This window comes from Aotus nancymaae, unplaced genomic scaffold (assembly GCF_030222135.1).
Source record: "Aotus nancymaae isolate 86718 unplaced genomic scaffold, 86718_ANA_hifiasm-v0.15.2.pri h1tg000020l, whole genome shotgun sequence".
NCBI classification, from domain to species: domain Eukaryota; kingdom Metazoa; phylum Chordata; class Mammalia; order Primates; family Aotidae; genus Aotus; species Aotus nancymaae.
Window position 1 is genome coordinate 21315342 of NW_026988432.1, and position 17802 is coordinate 21333143.

The following is a 17802-nucleotide window of genomic DNA, read 5'->3' on the forward strand; positions in this document are numbered from 1 at the left end:
GCAGTCAAGAGAGAGCATGTCCAAGGGAACTCTCTTTTATAAAACCATCAGATCTCACGAGACGTATCCACTATTACGAAAACAGCACAGGAAAAACCCTCCTCCATGATTCAATTACCTCCCACTGAGTCCCTCTCATGACACATGGGGATTATGGGAGCTACAATTCAAGATGAGATTTGGGTGAGGACACAGCCAAACTACATCAGTGAAGCATGAGGATGACCCGGAAGCCTAATTGTGAAACAACACTATCACTCAGAGTTGAGGAGAGTATTGAAGAGAAAACAGAATCTAATCATCAGAAACCCAGAAGTTGGAGCAATATTTTTTTGTTTCTTTGCCATGGGAGAAAGACCACTGGTGTCCTAGGTCCTGGGTCAGTCAAGCCATAGCAACACAATGATGAAAGCCAAAGGGATTGAAGAATTTGCTCTCTAAAGTTCCATTTCACCTATATGTTTAGATGTATCTGTGATGCATAAAGCACATTAGGGAGAAATATTTTCATTTTTCAATTATTAAATGTTTTACTAACATTTCCTAGTCATCACACCACACTATTTCAACATTTTTACTGTTTCAGCCCATGTTCCCAACACCCTCACTGCCATGTCATGCTGATTCCTCTTAGAATGCCTGCCTATCTGTGCTGACTGCCCCACCTTCGAAGGCAGAGCACAAATAAAACCTTCACTGTTTCTCTAAACCGTTTGCTTTGCACGCATCTCAGGAGCCTTAAGGTAGGACATGGTCTGTGTTCCTCTTACTTTTGTACAATCCCTTTTCTGATTCATCGTTGCAACTCAGACAGTTTCTTGCATATTTTGAATGTTAAATAAAATTTTTTGAATGGATAAGTGATCGAAGGATAAAGACTGATTTGGATCTGTGAGCAACCTGAACCTTGGTAATGTGTTTCAAATTACAGAGACAATGTGAGTTTACTTTAACATGGCATTTACCTAAGCCCTTAAAAATATTTACATATTTATTCTCTGAAGCTGGTTAAACATACCCTTCCAAGTCCCTTCCCTCCAAATTTGTTTCATTGACTCAATAAACACTTTATGAAGAGTGTAAAATATTTTAGGTCAGTTTTCATCCAGATAATAACAAATATCAATTTAAATTAATGAATGTCTTACTTACCTCTGCTCAATATATCCTAAAGTTATTTAGGTTTTACCTCCAAAATGAACCTTAAATGCAACAATTTCTCTCTACTTGCATTGCCACCACCCTGGTTTAGTTTATTACTTAGTATCTCTTCTCTTGTCTTTTGCTCTAACATTTTAATTCTCTCTCCCACAGTTTGTGCCATTCTCCCATTTGTTCACCAGGCTTCAGCAATATTGCTTTTCAGTTTCTTGAACCCTTAAATAAAACAAAATAATTCAAAGGAAAAATTAAATCAAAACAAATCCATTCCTCTAACTTCAGGGAACTCTGATAGATCTTTCTATTTGTCCTTGATAGCCCTTCTTATGTGTTTATGCCATGATCTTTTGATGAATGCCAGTCTTCCTGCTAGACCACAAGTTCCATGAAGGCACATTGTCTGCTTTGTTTGGTATAATGTAACCAGTACCAAGACAACGGCTGGTGAAAGGTAAGTTGCTCAATTGATTTTTTATTGGTAGAAAAAATACAGATGCCACTCACGGGTCTTAGTTTTTCTTTCTTGGAAGAGAGAGACTTCATGAGCTAATTCTTCATCTTCATGACAACTGTTCAGAAGCTTGAAATCTGCCTTCATTCACCATACTATCTGCTGTAAGTCTGTAGTTCTGTGGGTTATTCATACCCAGGCCTTTCTGAAATGCTTTCGAGTCACTTTGCCCTTCTGATCCCCATCCTCTAACTATACTCTTGTTTGTGCTTTGCTTTTCAAAGGTGATGCCCAGGACGAAATGAGATATTCTGCATGTGGTTTGACTAGTGTACGCTTCTACAGGACCAGCCTCTTCTTCACGATGCCTCCGTGATCACAGTCTAAGCCTGCATCAATTCTTTTACAAGAACTTCACCTTGCTGCTCCTCTCTAGCCCTCATCTAGGATAACTCTACATTTCTTTACTCGATATGCCCCTAAGATACACTTTTTATCTTTTGGACCCATTTCCAGAACGTTGCAGTTATTCCTATAAAATACATGATTTGCCCATTCTGTTTTTAATTCTCTCATCCATCTATCTTTCTTGGGTGCATGTTATCTGCAAAATCTGTATTTTCATTAACTTAGCTTTTTTACTGAACACCTGCTGTCTGTCAGCACTGTGCTGTGTTCTGAACATGGCACTTTATGAGGTGTTCATAATACCTACTTTCAGGCAGCATACCTTCTAGTCACTGACAAAACTTTTGAATGCCTCAGCATTGAGGACACAACACTGTAGCAACCATTTGGAACCCTTTTTATGTATCTATCAACTAATTGAGTAGGTTTTTTCTAGATTTTTTCTAACCAATTAATAACCCATCTAATATATTGCCATCTGGCTCATCAACCAGTATATTATCTAATGTATAAGAATATGATTAGAGAGTCATTTTAGGCATTATCAGATTGCAAGTAATACAAACATTTAAAGTGGCTTAAGTAAAAATAGACTTCTAAGGACACAGTGAATTCTGATATAATTCATTTGTAGGAAATAATGTTGGACCCCATAGAATTGCAAAACCATTAGTGAACTGATTTCTCCATTTCTCCTATTTGGTTCTACACATACTCTTCAGATCTTCTCCGTTTTTCCTACTTCTTAACTGCTTCAGTGAGACTTTTGGCTTCATCTCCCTTTAGTTTTGACTTCCTGTGGCACCCTGGCACCATTTCTACATGAACATACTGTTCTGGGACCCAATGCCATCTGCCTGCTCTTTTGCCTTGGCCTGGCCTGGGAAGGGAAGGGAAGACCAGGGAAGACCAGGCCAGCCTGGCCTTCCCTGGTCTTCCCTGGTCTTCCCTGGTCTTCCCTGGTCTTCCCTGGTCTTCCCTGGTCTTCCCTGGTCTTCCCTGGTCTTCCCTGGTCTTCCCTGGTCTTCCCTTCCCTTTCCTGGTCTTCCCTGGTCTTCTCTGGTCTTCCCTTCCCTTCCCTGGCCTTTCCTGGTCTTCTCTTCCCTTCCCTGGCCTTCCCTTCCCTTCCCTTCCCTGGCCTTCCCTGGCCTTCCCTGGCCTTCCCTGGCCTTCCCTTCCCTGGCCTTCCCTGGCCTTCCCTGGCCTTCCCTGGCCTTCCCTGGCCTTCCCTGACCTTCCCTTCCCTTCCCTTCCCTGGCCTTCCCTTCCCTTCCCTTCCCTTCCCTTCCCTTCCCTTCCCTTCCCTTCCCTGGCCTTCCCTCCCCTCCCCTCCCCTCCCTTCCCCTCCCCTCCCCTCCCTCCCCTCCTCTCTCCTTCCTATCTCTTTCTTTCTCTTTTTTTCCTATTTGCATTCTGGAAGGAGAGAATCTAGTCATTGACCTGGTGGCAGATTGGTTTCCTTGGTAAAGCCTGTCCTATTGCCTGAAGATGAGGAGCAGGGAGAGTGGAACACTTTAGTAAGAAGATCTGCATCTTACAGAGATGATTAAGCTGATGGAACTGGAAGGCGAGGTTGAATTGATATAGCAGGCATGTAGCCTAGCATGCCATTCTGACAAGAACATCCTCATAATTTCTCTGAAATCTAGACATATTCTGTCTATCAGATCCCCCTATGACTTAATTTAATAACATTAGCAAAGGAAGTGAGATATATTTGGCAGGACTTGTTCTTAGGAAACATGTGTCTTAGATTTTTACCACATTCTCTAAGAGACTGGAGACCTTTACTTTAACCATCCATCCTAGAATCTTCCTCAAGATCAACCTCAAGATCATAGATACATGCTATGCAGAACCAAAATAGACTTATATTTGCACATCTCTAGTAACTAGGATTCTTCAATGATATACAGACAATGGTTCAATAATCTCATTTTCAAGTATTTTTAGTAATTGTTTAGGTGCACGCAGAGATACGCTGTCCAGATCCCCCTTTGAAGAAAGATTTTTTTGCTCTAGCCTATAGCTCTCAGCTCCTGCAAGGATTGTTTTAGCTTCAGAAAGCTGACTAGCCCAAGGTCATACCCTCCCAGGTGCTGACCCACTGCCAGTGACAGATCAAGATGAGTGTATAAAGGCTCTGCCATTTCGGTTGAACACAGCACAACCCTGATGAGCTGTTTTAGCTATAGAGTTTCCTGAATGTCTAGCCGAAGCTGTCAGGCCTACATACAGTTTGACTTCTCCTTGAACCCAATCCTGATTCCTTCTCCTTCTTTCTGTAGATATTGTTGCCCAGGGCACTTTCTAATAAGCATGCCACAAACTAAGCTTCATTTCAAAGCCTGTTGTGCAAAAATACACAACCTATGACAATGAAAGAACTTACTATCATACTATCATATACACATATTTTTGCTGGCATTTAATCATTGCTGCCATTTTGACATCTCTTGACTTATTGTCTTGTGGCATTTGTAATTTCCTGTGTGTCCATCTCTCGTCTTCTTAACTTGGGTGTAAACTCTCTGAAGGAAAGCTTCCATGTGCACACTACACTTCATTGTGCCCTCACTGCATTCACATTCAAATCTCTTCTCTGTGAGACCATCTTTGACCTCCCTGTATAAAATTGCATGTCTCCCAACCTCTGACACTCCCTTCCTCGTTTATTTGATTTATTTTTTTCTTCATAGCATGAGTCACCTGCTAATAGATTATATACTTTGCTCATTTTAAAAATTATTATTTATTTCTCCCATTATAATGTAATCTTTATGAAAGCAAAAATTTTTCTCTTTTATTTGCTGCTGTAACCCAAATGCATAGACTATGACCTGACACAGGTCCTAGGCACTTAGTTGATACTTGTTGAATTAAATTGAGCCAAATTAGCAAAAATCCTCCATCATAATATAGTAACAGTCTCCTGTTTCATTCAGGGTCCTGGCCAGAGACAGAAAGCATACTTAATGTGGGTTCTTGAGGAGAGGTACATCAAAGAAAGATTTAGGAAGGTGTGGAAAGGGTTTCAGCAAGCCAGGGAGGAATATTGCAACACCCTGAAGCTACCACCAGCAGGGAGACTTTACCACCCCCAGACCTGAAGGGACAAGAGGTGGAGCAGCCATGGGGAGCTCAGAAAGAGGGGCTGTAAGGAAAGAGCCTTCTAACAGGAGCTGTAACCTATAGCAGAGACATGCATCCAATTTTCAGTGCTTGGAAGAGTTGGAGCTGGGGCAATTAACCCTCACCTCACTCTCCTTTCATTCTCTGATTACCTGCTGAGGTCTCTCATTGGCTAAGCTTCCACTGCTGGCAGCTGCTGGCAGGCAAGGGAGCCCCCTGCTAAAGTCCTCAGCAGTTGACCTCTCAAGATACAGAGCAGGGTAGAAAGGGGTGGAGAGTGTATTTGGAAAGGATAACAAGAAATATCTAGAACACATCCTAAACCAAATGAACTATTGCCCTTTGGTAATAAGGTTGCCCATGGGACATGGTGAGATCTGATTAAATGGAGTAGAAATGAAAGCTGCTGTGTTGTGTGTATGAGAGAGAAAACCTGGAGGGGTTGTGCAGATGCTGAGCAGTGGTGGATACAGAGGGGAAAAATAAAAGCCTTCTTTTCTCAAGGAAAGAGATGGTGAGTTTCTGAGAGTGGGAGTGAGAGGTGGAGAGAAGATCATTTAGGAATAAAGTTTAGTTTCAAGCTGGGATGCTGATGGCTTCCATGCATTCTCCAGTAGAAATTCTTAGAAATCAGCGACAGGAGAAGGGGTGCTACCCTGAAGCTACAAAAGCAACAGGACACTGTATCCCCAAATTTGAGAAAAGCAAAGCAGACACTGGTAGGTCTGCAGAAGAACACTGGTTATGGCATTTGTCTAGTGCTTGCTCTGTCCCCCATCTTTGAGGAGATTAGGGCTGGTTTTGGGAGTGAGTCTGTATGCTGCACGCACCTAGAAGAGGATGAGATACAATTTTGGCTCCATGACTCCAAGACTGAATGCAGTTTCTGAGAAATTTCCTTTACATTAGTATTCAAGCCACTCTGAGAAGATTGCAAGATTGTGGGAATGACAGGAGGGTTCAGCGTCCAGGATTCTGGCTGTTGTTGACGGTTTGAATCTGCAACTGTGGGTGCCAATCTGGTGCCCTGATTCCCTGCCTGCTGGGAGTGCCCTGCAGTGTCATCACCCTCCCGTCACCCAGCCACCTGCCAGTTGGCATTCGGCAGCACGTTGGAGTCAGACTGGTCCACCTTCCTTCTGGGTGAAAGAAGAGGGCTGCAAAAGGCCCTGGGAGCCACCCCTAGTGCCAGACATGCAAACAAAACTGGCAGAGTGGAAACAAGCTGAGAACGAATGCAAATGTGGGTGTGAGGCAGAGCACAGGGGGCTGGGGAGGGCACTCTTCATTTCTGCTTGGTCGAGGAGTCACTGTTCTTTCTGAACTTGGGGCAGAGTGGCAGGGGCAGTGGTTGAAATGTCACTGTCAACCCCAGCAAAGGGTATATGCTGGACTGGAGTTGGGGAGTGGAAAACGGCACAGTGCCCATCAGGAATCTGGAAAGGCAGTGGGGAGCTTATGCTTAGTGTGATGAAGAGGAGAAGACAAGGAACAAAACTGGGTAAGAACAGAGTTTGTTTAAAGCATGGTGACAATCACCCAGAGGGTGGCTGAGGAGGGAGAGAGCTGGAGAAGACAGGATGCTGCTGTGACATGGTGAACAGCGGTGAGGTCCTCCAGGTGCGAGAAACCTGAAAAGCAGATGGAAAGTGGTTTCCTAACAACAGGACAAAGTCCAAACCGTGTAGCTTGGGTGGGCACAGATATTTCTGTGGCTTCGTTTCTCTCTCAGTGTATGGTTCCCAAATCAGACTGATGGAAGCTGCTGGTTTGCATCCCAGACCTCAGTCCTGACATTTTAGAAGTAATTTTTTTTTACTCAACTGGACTTCAACTTCTGGATGTCTGGCAGGTGCTTCAAATTCAACTCATCCAAAACAGAAATCAACATCCTCATCCGCAAAGCATCATCATCCTTTATTTCTCTGAAGTGAACTACATTCTCTCAGGCTGTTCCTACCAGGTCCCTGACCACCATTATGGCTTCCTTTCTTTCCCTATCTCTACCCAGTCCAGCAGCAAGACTAGTTCACTTAAATATTCTGTCTCCTCTTCAACTCAGTTGTCACATCCTTAGTTTAGATCTTGTCATTTCTTACTTGAGTCATGGCATCCTTTTCCAAGGATTCTGTTTTCCGTGAGTCCAATTTCTATGCTGCAGTCGAAGTGACTTTTACTCCCTTTCCTTTCTAGCATCCAGATGCTTCCCAATAAGAGTCAAATGGAGGTCATGATGTTGTGGTTGGGAAGGAAGAAAGTATTGTTTGATTGACTTAAGTTCAGCCATTCATTCAATGGATATTTATTGAGTGTCTTTTAGGGTAATTGTGAGAATAAAATAAGGTAATCTACACGATATGCTTAGAAAATGAATGGCAAATCACAAATGCTTAATCCATATTACTAGTTGTTAGCAGCAAAGCAGCAATTACTTATTCTGTAAACTACCATTGTAGATGCAGTGAAAGTTGCAGAAATGCATACACATAACATTTATATGCCCATAAGAATCTTAAAATTCCTACACCTTCTAGTCTTGACCCTCATTCCAGCTCACGTTACTGACTGATTCAGCTTATTTAAAGACATCCATGGGCCAGTCACTAAGCTGGTTCCATGATACAGAGAAATTAGCTTTAGCTTGCTCCTCTCGAAGGGTAAATGTGAAGATCAGATGAGATGATGTCTGCTCAAGCGCCTTAATAACCGTGAGGTGCTGCCCAACATTGCTGAATTGATGCAGCACTGCCTGGCTATGTGGCCTGAGTGGATAATGTATCATTTCCAGGAATGCGCCTACTTTCTTCCAGCCCATCAGGAGCTGATGTGCAATGTCTACATGTGTCAAAGACTGCCCTCTCTTTTAAGATTTTCCATTAATTGCTATTTCCTGAGTAGTAGAATGTAGTCTTTGATTTCTTTTGTAGAACAAAGATGATTGGTGTCCTCTGAGCCCAGTGAATGGTTAAGTCTCCCAGTCTCAAGTCATTTACTTTCTCTCCAGCCCAGATAGTCTCATACCTGGCAGTCCCATAAAAACCTTCAATATCTTTCCCAAAGTCTTTTAAATACATCCTTACGATATGTTTTTAAATTATGAAAGCTGCATGGTATGTAATTTCACTTCCTACTCCCGCAAAAAGGAAAGAAAAGGCGGGTCTGTTACAAAATGAAGATGTTTTATTTAAGTGCCAAAGTCTTTTAAAATTTGATTCTGGAAAGTCAAGCCTATGCTTGATATTAGAGTCTTTCATGCAGCATCTTGAAATAGGCCGACTTTGATGTGATCACTGACTTCATACATAAAAGGAAATCAGCTTTGGCCTGTATTACTTGGAAAATTGAAGAAAAAGCAGGAACTTGGAACTTGGGTTTTCAGATAAGTTATCTATTCCCTGACATCACTCAGTGTCTCTAGACCTGAATTTCAAGTCTAAAATTTGAACAAATTGATCCATTTGGAGTGCTTTCTTCCTATCTGATTCAGATATTTGCTCCCAGCCTGAGAAGTTGTATGCCAACTTCCTGCCAGGAACACCTTTCCACAGCTGTGTTATAAATATCTGGGAAAGAAAATAGGGAAGGATTAAATTGAAGAGTGCAATACTAGTCCTCCCAGTGCCAAGGCAGTCCTGGGAGGCTCAGATAATAACATCTCACATTTACAATTTAGATCTCAAGCCCACCAAGCTAGGAGTTGATCCAACTTTTTGTACCTTCTGCAGGGCTGGTGGTATTTAAAGAGTTGGATGGATAGTTAGTGATCACATCTATTACTCATTAAGTTATTCTGTATTAGAAAATATTGTGATTTTTTTTAATACCATCATGCATGGGGTGTAGACAGGTGACTGGTAAATGTGCCTTATAATTATCTAGCATATTTTTGTCACTTGAGTGTTATAAATCACAAGATGACAATGATTCTGCTTCAGAGATTCTGTTTTGCAGAAAACAAAATTATTTTAAACTTATGAGTAAGCAGGTATAGGGCAATCTACGTGAGTTTTTTGGATACTACCTTGAAAGTGGATTTCCATGATAAGTAAGTGAGGAAGGTCATAGGTGCAATGATATTAATCTGTGTCCCCCGGAGATGGGTAGAGTGCAACCTATACAGGCTGTGTTAGTCAGGGCTCTCCAGAAAAGTAAAATCAATAGAAGATTGATTGATTGATTGATTGATTGATTGACATGGGAATTGGCTTACATGATTATGGAGGATGAGAAATGTCACTGTCTGCCATCTACAAGCTGTAGAATCAGGAAAGTCAATAGAATAATTCAGTTCATGTCTGAAGGCCTAAGACCCAGGAGTTCCAATGTCTGAAGGGAGGAGACAATGGATGTCTCAGCTCAAGAAGAGAGTGAATTTGTCCTTCTTCTCTGCCTTTTAGTTCTGCGGGCCCTCAATAATTGGATAATGTCCACCCACATTGGTGAGGGTGATTTTATTTACTCACTCAATTCAAATGCCAATCTCTTCCAGAAACACCCTCACAGACACATGCAGAAACAATATTTTATCACCCATCTGGGCAGCCCCTAGCCCGTTCAGGCTGACACAAAAATTCACCATCTCAGAGGCTCAGGCAGCCTTACCATCAACTCGGAGAGTGAAGCAGGAGAGGGCAAGGGCATAGAGGAGAGCATGTGGACCCTACCGGGTGGAAGGTTGCAGTTGCTTATGGTAGTGGAGGTTGGAGAGAAATTTAGGGGTTACCATTTAATAATTTCCAAACATTACCTTCTCACAAATGCTTGCAAATTATGTGTATATATATATGCTGGCCTTCTGAACTAACAGCATATGATGAACATCTTTGGAGATTAGCTAATACAGAGCTGCATCATCACTTATCCTACTGCATGGTACTCTATTGAAAAAGTTTACTAAGGTTTATGAAAGCAATTCTCTTATTTGTGAACATTTGTTTCTAGTTGTCACTCTTGTAAAGAATGCTTGGTGAATATCCTTTTATATATGTCCTTGCACATGTGTTGAATGATTTCCTTAGAAAAAATTCCTAGGAGTGAAATTACTAGGTCAGAGACTCTGCAGTTTTAAAGACTTCCAATTATATTGCGCAGATTTTAATTTTCCTACCAGCAATTTATGAGTGCCTCTTTGCCCATATGTTGGCCACTTCAATGTAAAAGAGAAACAGTAACATGTAAAAAATGGTGGACTATTGTTTTAATTTTTATTTACGTTACTGCTGGTGCAATGTATACTATTTGAGCTTTTTGTACTGACCTTTCATGTTTCTTCTTTTTGATCTGTGTCTTTTGATCATTGTAAAAATTAAGGTGTTCATTTTTTCCCTTACTGACTTACAAGACCTGTTTATATATCTACTCATTCAGAGGCCTACTATGTGGCACGCATTGTTCCAGGATCTGGGGATAGAAGGATAAACAAGAAAATCTTGCCTTTTAAAAAATTATTTTCTAGTTTATTAATGGCCAATATTAATTTTTGTCAGTATAATGTTTTGGAGGTCAAAAGTATCTTTATTTTTTTTTTTATGATTTCATCCTGTGGTGCCATGCTCAGAAAGGACTTCCCAACCTCAAGATTATAAAAACTAGTCACTATATTTTCCTCAGCTATTAATTGAATAATTTATCTTTTCCCCACAGGTTTGAAATGCCATCTTTATCATTCACTAAATTCTTAAATATATATTGGGCTGCTTTTGGATTTTCTACTTGATTTCACTGATGTGTCTATGTTGGCACCTATGTCAAATCACTGTTCATATTGTGGCTGTATAACACATTTGGATATCTGCTAAGGAAAATCCCAACTCATTATCCTTCTTTTTTAAAACATGTTTGCATGTTTATTCTCCCAGAATTTTGTCAAGGTCTGGAAAGAAATTCCATTAGATTTTTAGGAGGATTGAGTTACATTTGTAGGTTAATTTGCAGAGAATTTATACAATATTAGTTATACTTACTACAGGAATACAATTTATCTATATACAAGTCTTTTTATATGGCCCTCAGTAAAATGTAATCATTTTATTAAGATTTTGCATGATTTTTGTACAGCTTATTTCTAGATATTTTATATATTTTTACTACTATGAATAGGGATCATTTTGCCTTTTTTTTTTTTTTAAACTGGTCACAGTTAGTACGTAGGAAAGCTGCTGATTTACCTATTGTTTTATTGCCAGTCTTCTTAATGATATATCTTATTAGAAGCCACAAATCAAAATACTAGTGATACAGTCTGAGAACCAACCAATCGGCTCAGATACTGGTAGTGAACAGTTTCTACAAACTTTCTATGACATAACAGCTGAATACTAACCGGGATGTCAGTTCTAATACTTTTTCAGATAAATCTCCTTTTTCCAATATCTTTCATAGGTAAGTAACCATAACATCTATAATTCCTGGCCATTTTTCTTTCTCCTTCACAATACTTTGTTTTCCGGTTTAATTGCATATATTGAAATTGCAGACAAATCTTAAATAGAAGTGGTGATGATTGACTTCCTTATATTCCTTCTGATTGTACTGGAAAAGTTGGTCAGGGAGAAATATTACTGTAAATAATGGTAAGGAAAACTCTTATATTCTATTTTATTAATAGTTTTTTAAAAATGAGAAATTGATAGTGAATTTTATCCCATACTTTACCTCTACTTTCTGTCAAGATGGTTATTTGAATTGTTTATTTTGTCCAATTGATGTTATAACTTACATTAACCCGTTTTCCAAGTTGAAGCACCATTGCATTCCTGGAATAAACCCTACTTAGTTATGATGCATAACCTTTATGTTATACATCTACAGTTAGTTTACTAAGGTTTCATTTACCAATTTTTGTATCTAATAGGCATAAGTGTAGGATTAGTTACTATTGTGCTAATTTTGTAACAGAAATCGATATGTTTCCATCTTTGAAGGTGGTTAGAACTCCCCCAAACAACAGTATGGGCTTTTTGTGTGGATCATGTTTTAATAATTGCTCTTCATTTCTTTAATAATTTTGATTAATTTGAGTTTTCTAATTCTTCTTAAGTCTTGTAATTTACATTTTTCTAGAAAATAAGCCATTTGGCTGATATTTTCAATGTAGTAACATGGAATAACATATAGTTCTCTGATAATTTTTAAAGTAATAGTATCTGTTGCTATATATACTTTCTCATCATTAATGTTATTCTTTTCTTTCTCTCTCTCTCTCTCTCTCTCTCTCTCTGTTATCCTTGGACTGGCCCAAGCATTGTTTATCTTACTGGTCTTTTCAAAGAGCCTACACTTCATATGTGCTATGGAGACATGCACATAGTACATACGTCATGTTGCGGAGGAACGATCCTGCTAGCAACCACTTGAGTGAATTGGAGACAAATACCCTACAGAAAAGCCTTCATATGGGACCACATGCCCAGCCAACACTTCGACTTGTGAGAGACCTTGAACCAAGGGCATCCTGCTAAGCTGTGCCTGAATTCTTGCCCCACAGAGATTGTGACATAATTTGTGTTTTCTGTTTCAAGCAACTAAGTTTTGGGGTAATTGTTACACAGCAATAGACAACTAATATAGTAGATGATTGGGTCTCCTGGACATTTGTCAGTCCTTTCTATTTGGTTTGTGTGGTCAGCTATTAAGGTCCCTAAGCTCTGTTGTTACAGAGCAATCAGTCAACTGACACCGACTAAATAAATAAAATGTGCAAAGCAGGGTCTTTTCCTCTCTGAAGTCCCCTCTCTCTCACTAGAGAGAGAGCTGTTTTCCTTTTCTTTCTTTCTCTTTCTCTTGCCTATTAAACCTTTGCTCCTAAACTAAAAAAAATGTGCAAAGCAGAGGTTAGAGACTCTTAGATATTTTATATATATATATATATATTTGTGCAACTCTTGATTTGCATAACATCAACCTTTTGTAAGTTGTTCTATAAGGGACAGAATAGAGTTTTAGAGATGTGAAAATATTAGTGTAATATATGGAAATGTAAAGTGTCTCAGGCAGGGATGGATATGGGGAGCAGAGAGAGAAAGGCAGACGGCACTTACGTGAGAGGGAAGGCCCTTCTGTTCAGTCCCATGTGGTTTCTGGTACCATGTGTATTCTCATTGCATTATCTTGTGTTAGTTTGCTTTATTAGTTTTATTCTCTTTGCTTTATTTTATTCAGGACTAAAAATTGATAAAGTAAGAGCAAAAAGAGAGGATTCATTTCTAATTTAGAAGAGGAATTTATAATAGAAAATAAAAATGTTAAAGAAACACAAAGGCATCCACAGTCTAAATCTCATAAACTTCATTTGAGAAATATTTTTTACATTATGGTAATTTATGCATAAAAACACAAAATATGGGCTGGGCATGGTGGCTCATGCCTGTACTTTGGGAGGCCGAGGCAGGCAGATCACCTGAGGTCAGGAGTTCGAGACCAGCCTGGCCAACAAGGTGAACCCTTTTCTCTACTAAAAATACAAAAATTAGCTGGGGATGGTGGTGGGCTCCTATAATCCCAGGTACTCAGGAGGCTCAGGGAGAAAACTCAGTTGAACCTGGGAGGTGGAGGTTGCAGTGACCCGAGATTGCACCACTGCACTCCAGCCTGGGTGACAAGAGTGAAACTCTGTCTAAGAAAGAAGCAAAAAAAAAAAGCTTGAAAGATGTTTTGCATCTTTGGAACTTACAGGGTTAACAAAGCAGGGCTCAGGAGGAAAAGTTACTTATAGAAATAGAGGACTGACTTACAAGGAAGATGGTGAATCATAGTTTAAAATGCATACCACTTAGCCTAATGACCATTTAAGCAAAGTCTGGAAGTCAAAAAAAGGAAAGAAAAAGTATTGTGAATTCTTGCAGTTTGGGTCATGTCAAAATTTACATGATACAAAAATGCATGTTGAGATTGCTGGAATAGACACAAAAACACAAAAAAGTGGGAATATTAAAAAGAAATATAGGAGATGACACAGCACAAAAGTCTTATAGGAATGAAAAGAGATTGACTTTAGAGAAAACACGCACCTACGAATACAGATTTTCAAGAGTTAAAACCAACTTTAGGATTGAAGGCTGTGAAAGATATACTTGACCTTGTGGCCAACGTCCTGGAAAATTGCAAATAGGAACTGTTGTCTGCTTATTGCTCTGAAGAGTTAAGGGTAATTTAAAGGTCTTTGCAAAGTCTATGTATTTTCAATGGACACCAAATCCATGCTTTATAGTTCTCTGATAATTTTTAAAGTAATAGTATCTGTTGCTATATATACTTTCTCATCATTAATGCTATTCTTTTCTTTCTCTCTCTCTCTCTCTCTCTCTCTCTCTCTCTCTCTCTCTGTTATCCTTGGACTGGCCCAAGCATTGTTTATCTTACTGGTCTTTTCAAAGAGCCTACACTTCCATATGTGCTATGGAGACATGCACATAGTACATACGTCATGTGGCGGAGGAACGATCCTGCTAGCAACCACTTGAGTGAATTGGAGACAAATACCCTACAGAAAAGGCCTTCTTGAATGGGACTTCTTGAATGGGACTGTGGTGTAATTTGTGGAGTGTCTGTATAATTATAATTCCTTCCCTCAAGAAGTTCATATTTGGCCATAAAGAACAATGCTCAGCTGGGTGTCTTGGCTCAGACCTGTAATCCCAGCACTTTGGGAGGCCAAGGTGGGTGGATCACTTAAGGCCTTGCCAACATGGTGAAACCCCATCTCTACTAAAAATAGAAAAACTAGCTAGGTGTGGTGGTGCGTGTCTGTAGTCCCAGCTACTCGGGAGGCTGAGGCACAAGAATTGCTTGAACTCAGGAGGCGGAGTTTGCCTGAGCCAAGATTATGCCACTGCACTCTAATCTGGATGACAGAGTGAGACTCTGTCTCAAAAACAAAACAAAAAAGGGAGGACCTCAGATGAGGAGACCCAAGTGCCTGGCAGAGAGGGGTCGATCTCTGTGCATCATGCTATGAAGATGATCTTTCAGCTTCACAGTCTAAGAATTAGGGGAAAATCCTCACAATTTAAAAATTGTGTATAGAAAATAATTTCCTCATTTCTATGAGATAAGAATTGCTCTTCCTATTTTGTAGCTGAGAAAATCAAGGCCCTGAGAGGTGAGTAATTACCCCAAGATGACAAAGCTAGTGACTAATAGAGCTGGAATTGAACTTGGTGGTGTGAATTCAAAATCCATGTACATAATCTCTCTGTCTTAGTTGTATCTTTATCTCTGTCCATATCCATTTCTTGTTTGGGAAGATATAGATGTTGCTCTCATTTTAAAAGATTTAGATTGTGACAAAAAATGAACTACCCTTGGGTTTTATACGTGTGAGTGGACATAGCCAGCCAATCAATTATTTTTGTTACTTTCAAGAGCTCTTTTTAGTTATTGCCTATTGAAGATGCCATGCATTTATTAATTTAAATCTACTTTTAAACCAGTCAGGTTATATAGGACTGTATTAGTCTGTTCTCACACTTCTAATCAAAACATACTGGAGACTGGGTACACTATGAAGGAAAGAGGCTTAAATGACTCATAGTTCCACATGGCTAGGGAGGCCTCACAATCATGGCAGAAGGTGAATGAGGAGCAAAGTTACATCTTACATGGCAGCAGGCAGGAGAGCATGTTCAGGGAAACTCCCCTTCATAAAACATTCAGATTTTATGAGACTTATTCACTATCAGGAGAGAAACACAGGAAAGATCCACCCCTATGATCCACCAATTACCTCCCATTGGGTCCCTCCTGCAACAGATGGGTTTATGGGAGCTGCAGCTCAAGATGAGATTTGGGTGGGGACACAGCCAACCCATAGCAAGGACTATTTACAAGAACCCTAGAAGATTTGAAGGGCTGTTTACAAGAACACTGGCACTCTGCAGAACTTTGAAAGTACATCTTGGGAGCTCTTGCCTGTCATAAGTATTATATAAAACTTGATACTACACATTAAAAATCTGTAGAAAGAATAAATGAAAATATAAAATACCAAGTATATCAATGTTTAGAATCTCAATTCCTACAGGGAAACTTAGTTTTCCTTTTTGTTTTAACTCTTACATGTAGGTCAGAATAGAGGTAGGCAGGAAGGAAACAGTGAGGGAAGAAAAACAAAACATTTTGCACCCAGTGCATATTTAATAACATTTTACTGAAATACAATGAGGAATTTAAAAGGAGGATTTATTTTATCAAATCAGCTAACAATTATCAGGGTCTTACTATGTGTTAAGTTTATACATTATACATAGCAGGTAAGCCTGCTGGTTCTTGTATCTGGCTGCACATTGAAATTTCCTGGGAAGTTTTAAAATTGTTGATGCCTGGAGTCTACTCCCAGAGATTCTTATTTAATTGGTTTGGTGTATAACATGGGCAAGTAGGTTTTTTTAAAGCTCCCCAGGTGATGTGTAACAAACATTGAGAATTTGTGTGTTACTCCTTTTGTTCAGGGGTCAGCAAACGTTTTCTGTAAAAGGCCAAATGATAAATATTTTAGCCTTTGTTGGCCATATGGTCTCTGTCACAAATACTCAATTCTGCTGTTATAGCACTAAAGCAGCCACAGACAATATGTGGGTGAAGATAGCTGTGTTCCAATAAAACTTTATTTATGAACACTGAAATTTGAATTTCATAAAATTTTCACATCGCAAAAGAGTATTGTTATTTCGATTTTCTTTTCCCAACCATTTAAAAATATAAAAACTGTTCATAGGTCAAGGACCACACAAAAACAGCAGCTGGCTAGACTTGGCCAGAGTTTGTAGCGAGAAGCCTGCTTTAATTCATGTAACTTCATGATGGCAGATGCAATATTATTCTTTTTTATAGTTGAGGGGAGTGAGACAAGATCAAATGTCTCTTGGTAACTGGTTCAGGATTTGGCCTTAATGATGTTTCTTTTTTAGAAAGGACCAACATTTCTCCAAATATTACCTTTTTGGTTATTTTTGAAGTTAATTATGAGGATAATTGATGTGGGGGAAGCTTGCCTTTCAACCCCTGTCCTCTTAAATACAAATTCCCAATGACTTCAAGTTAGAATAATGTATTGTTTAATTAAAAAAATAGTTTTGAATTCTTGTTCATCCCTCTGCTTCCTACATTGCTGAGTAGATCTGGTCTTTAATATGTTTATTGAGGAATTTATTCAATTTAATTGAAGTTACAGTTTTTCCTTGTTCTTCATGTACCTCCAAATCAAGCAAATAGTGTTAAAATATTATGGTCAATTATACTTATAAATCTTGCAGAGTTAATGAACATATTCTCTAGATTGTGGAGCAGACTGGACACTTATCTTACTCTTTAAGATAAAATACCACATCTGTATAATGCATTGCTAAGCTTTCTTCTCGCTACACACTTTGTCTAGAATCCCATTTTCCATTAAATAATAATCATTGTAATTAATAGACTGGTTATTTTATCTCCTTAATCTGGTTATAGTAATTTATCAAAAGCATGCAAATGAATGCTAGAAAAATAGCGCATCCTTCTTTTTAAAAGAAGGTAAAGAATATAAAATGTAATAATTATCTAGGGAATATAATCAGCTAGATACTACTTGTAATTCACTGAAAGAAAAAAAATAGAACATACATTGTTGCTTTAAGGGGTTTTGATAGGTTTAACTTATGCTTCTTTCAGTG

The 17802-nt window shown here is 39.2% G+C and overlaps 1 long non-coding RNA gene across 1 annotated transcript; it reads left to right on the top strand.

Moving 5' to 3' along the window:
* Positions 1–6469: 6469 nt before the first annotated feature.
* On the top strand, positions 6470–14758 carry LOC105712952 (uncharacterized). The gene is made up of 3 exons (XR_001106462.1): positions 6470–6653; positions 12394–12687; positions 14498–14758. It is a non-coding gene; the product is annotated as an uncharacterized LOC105712952 (long non-coding RNA).
* The last annotated feature ends 3044 nt before the right edge of the window (positions 14759–17802 follow it).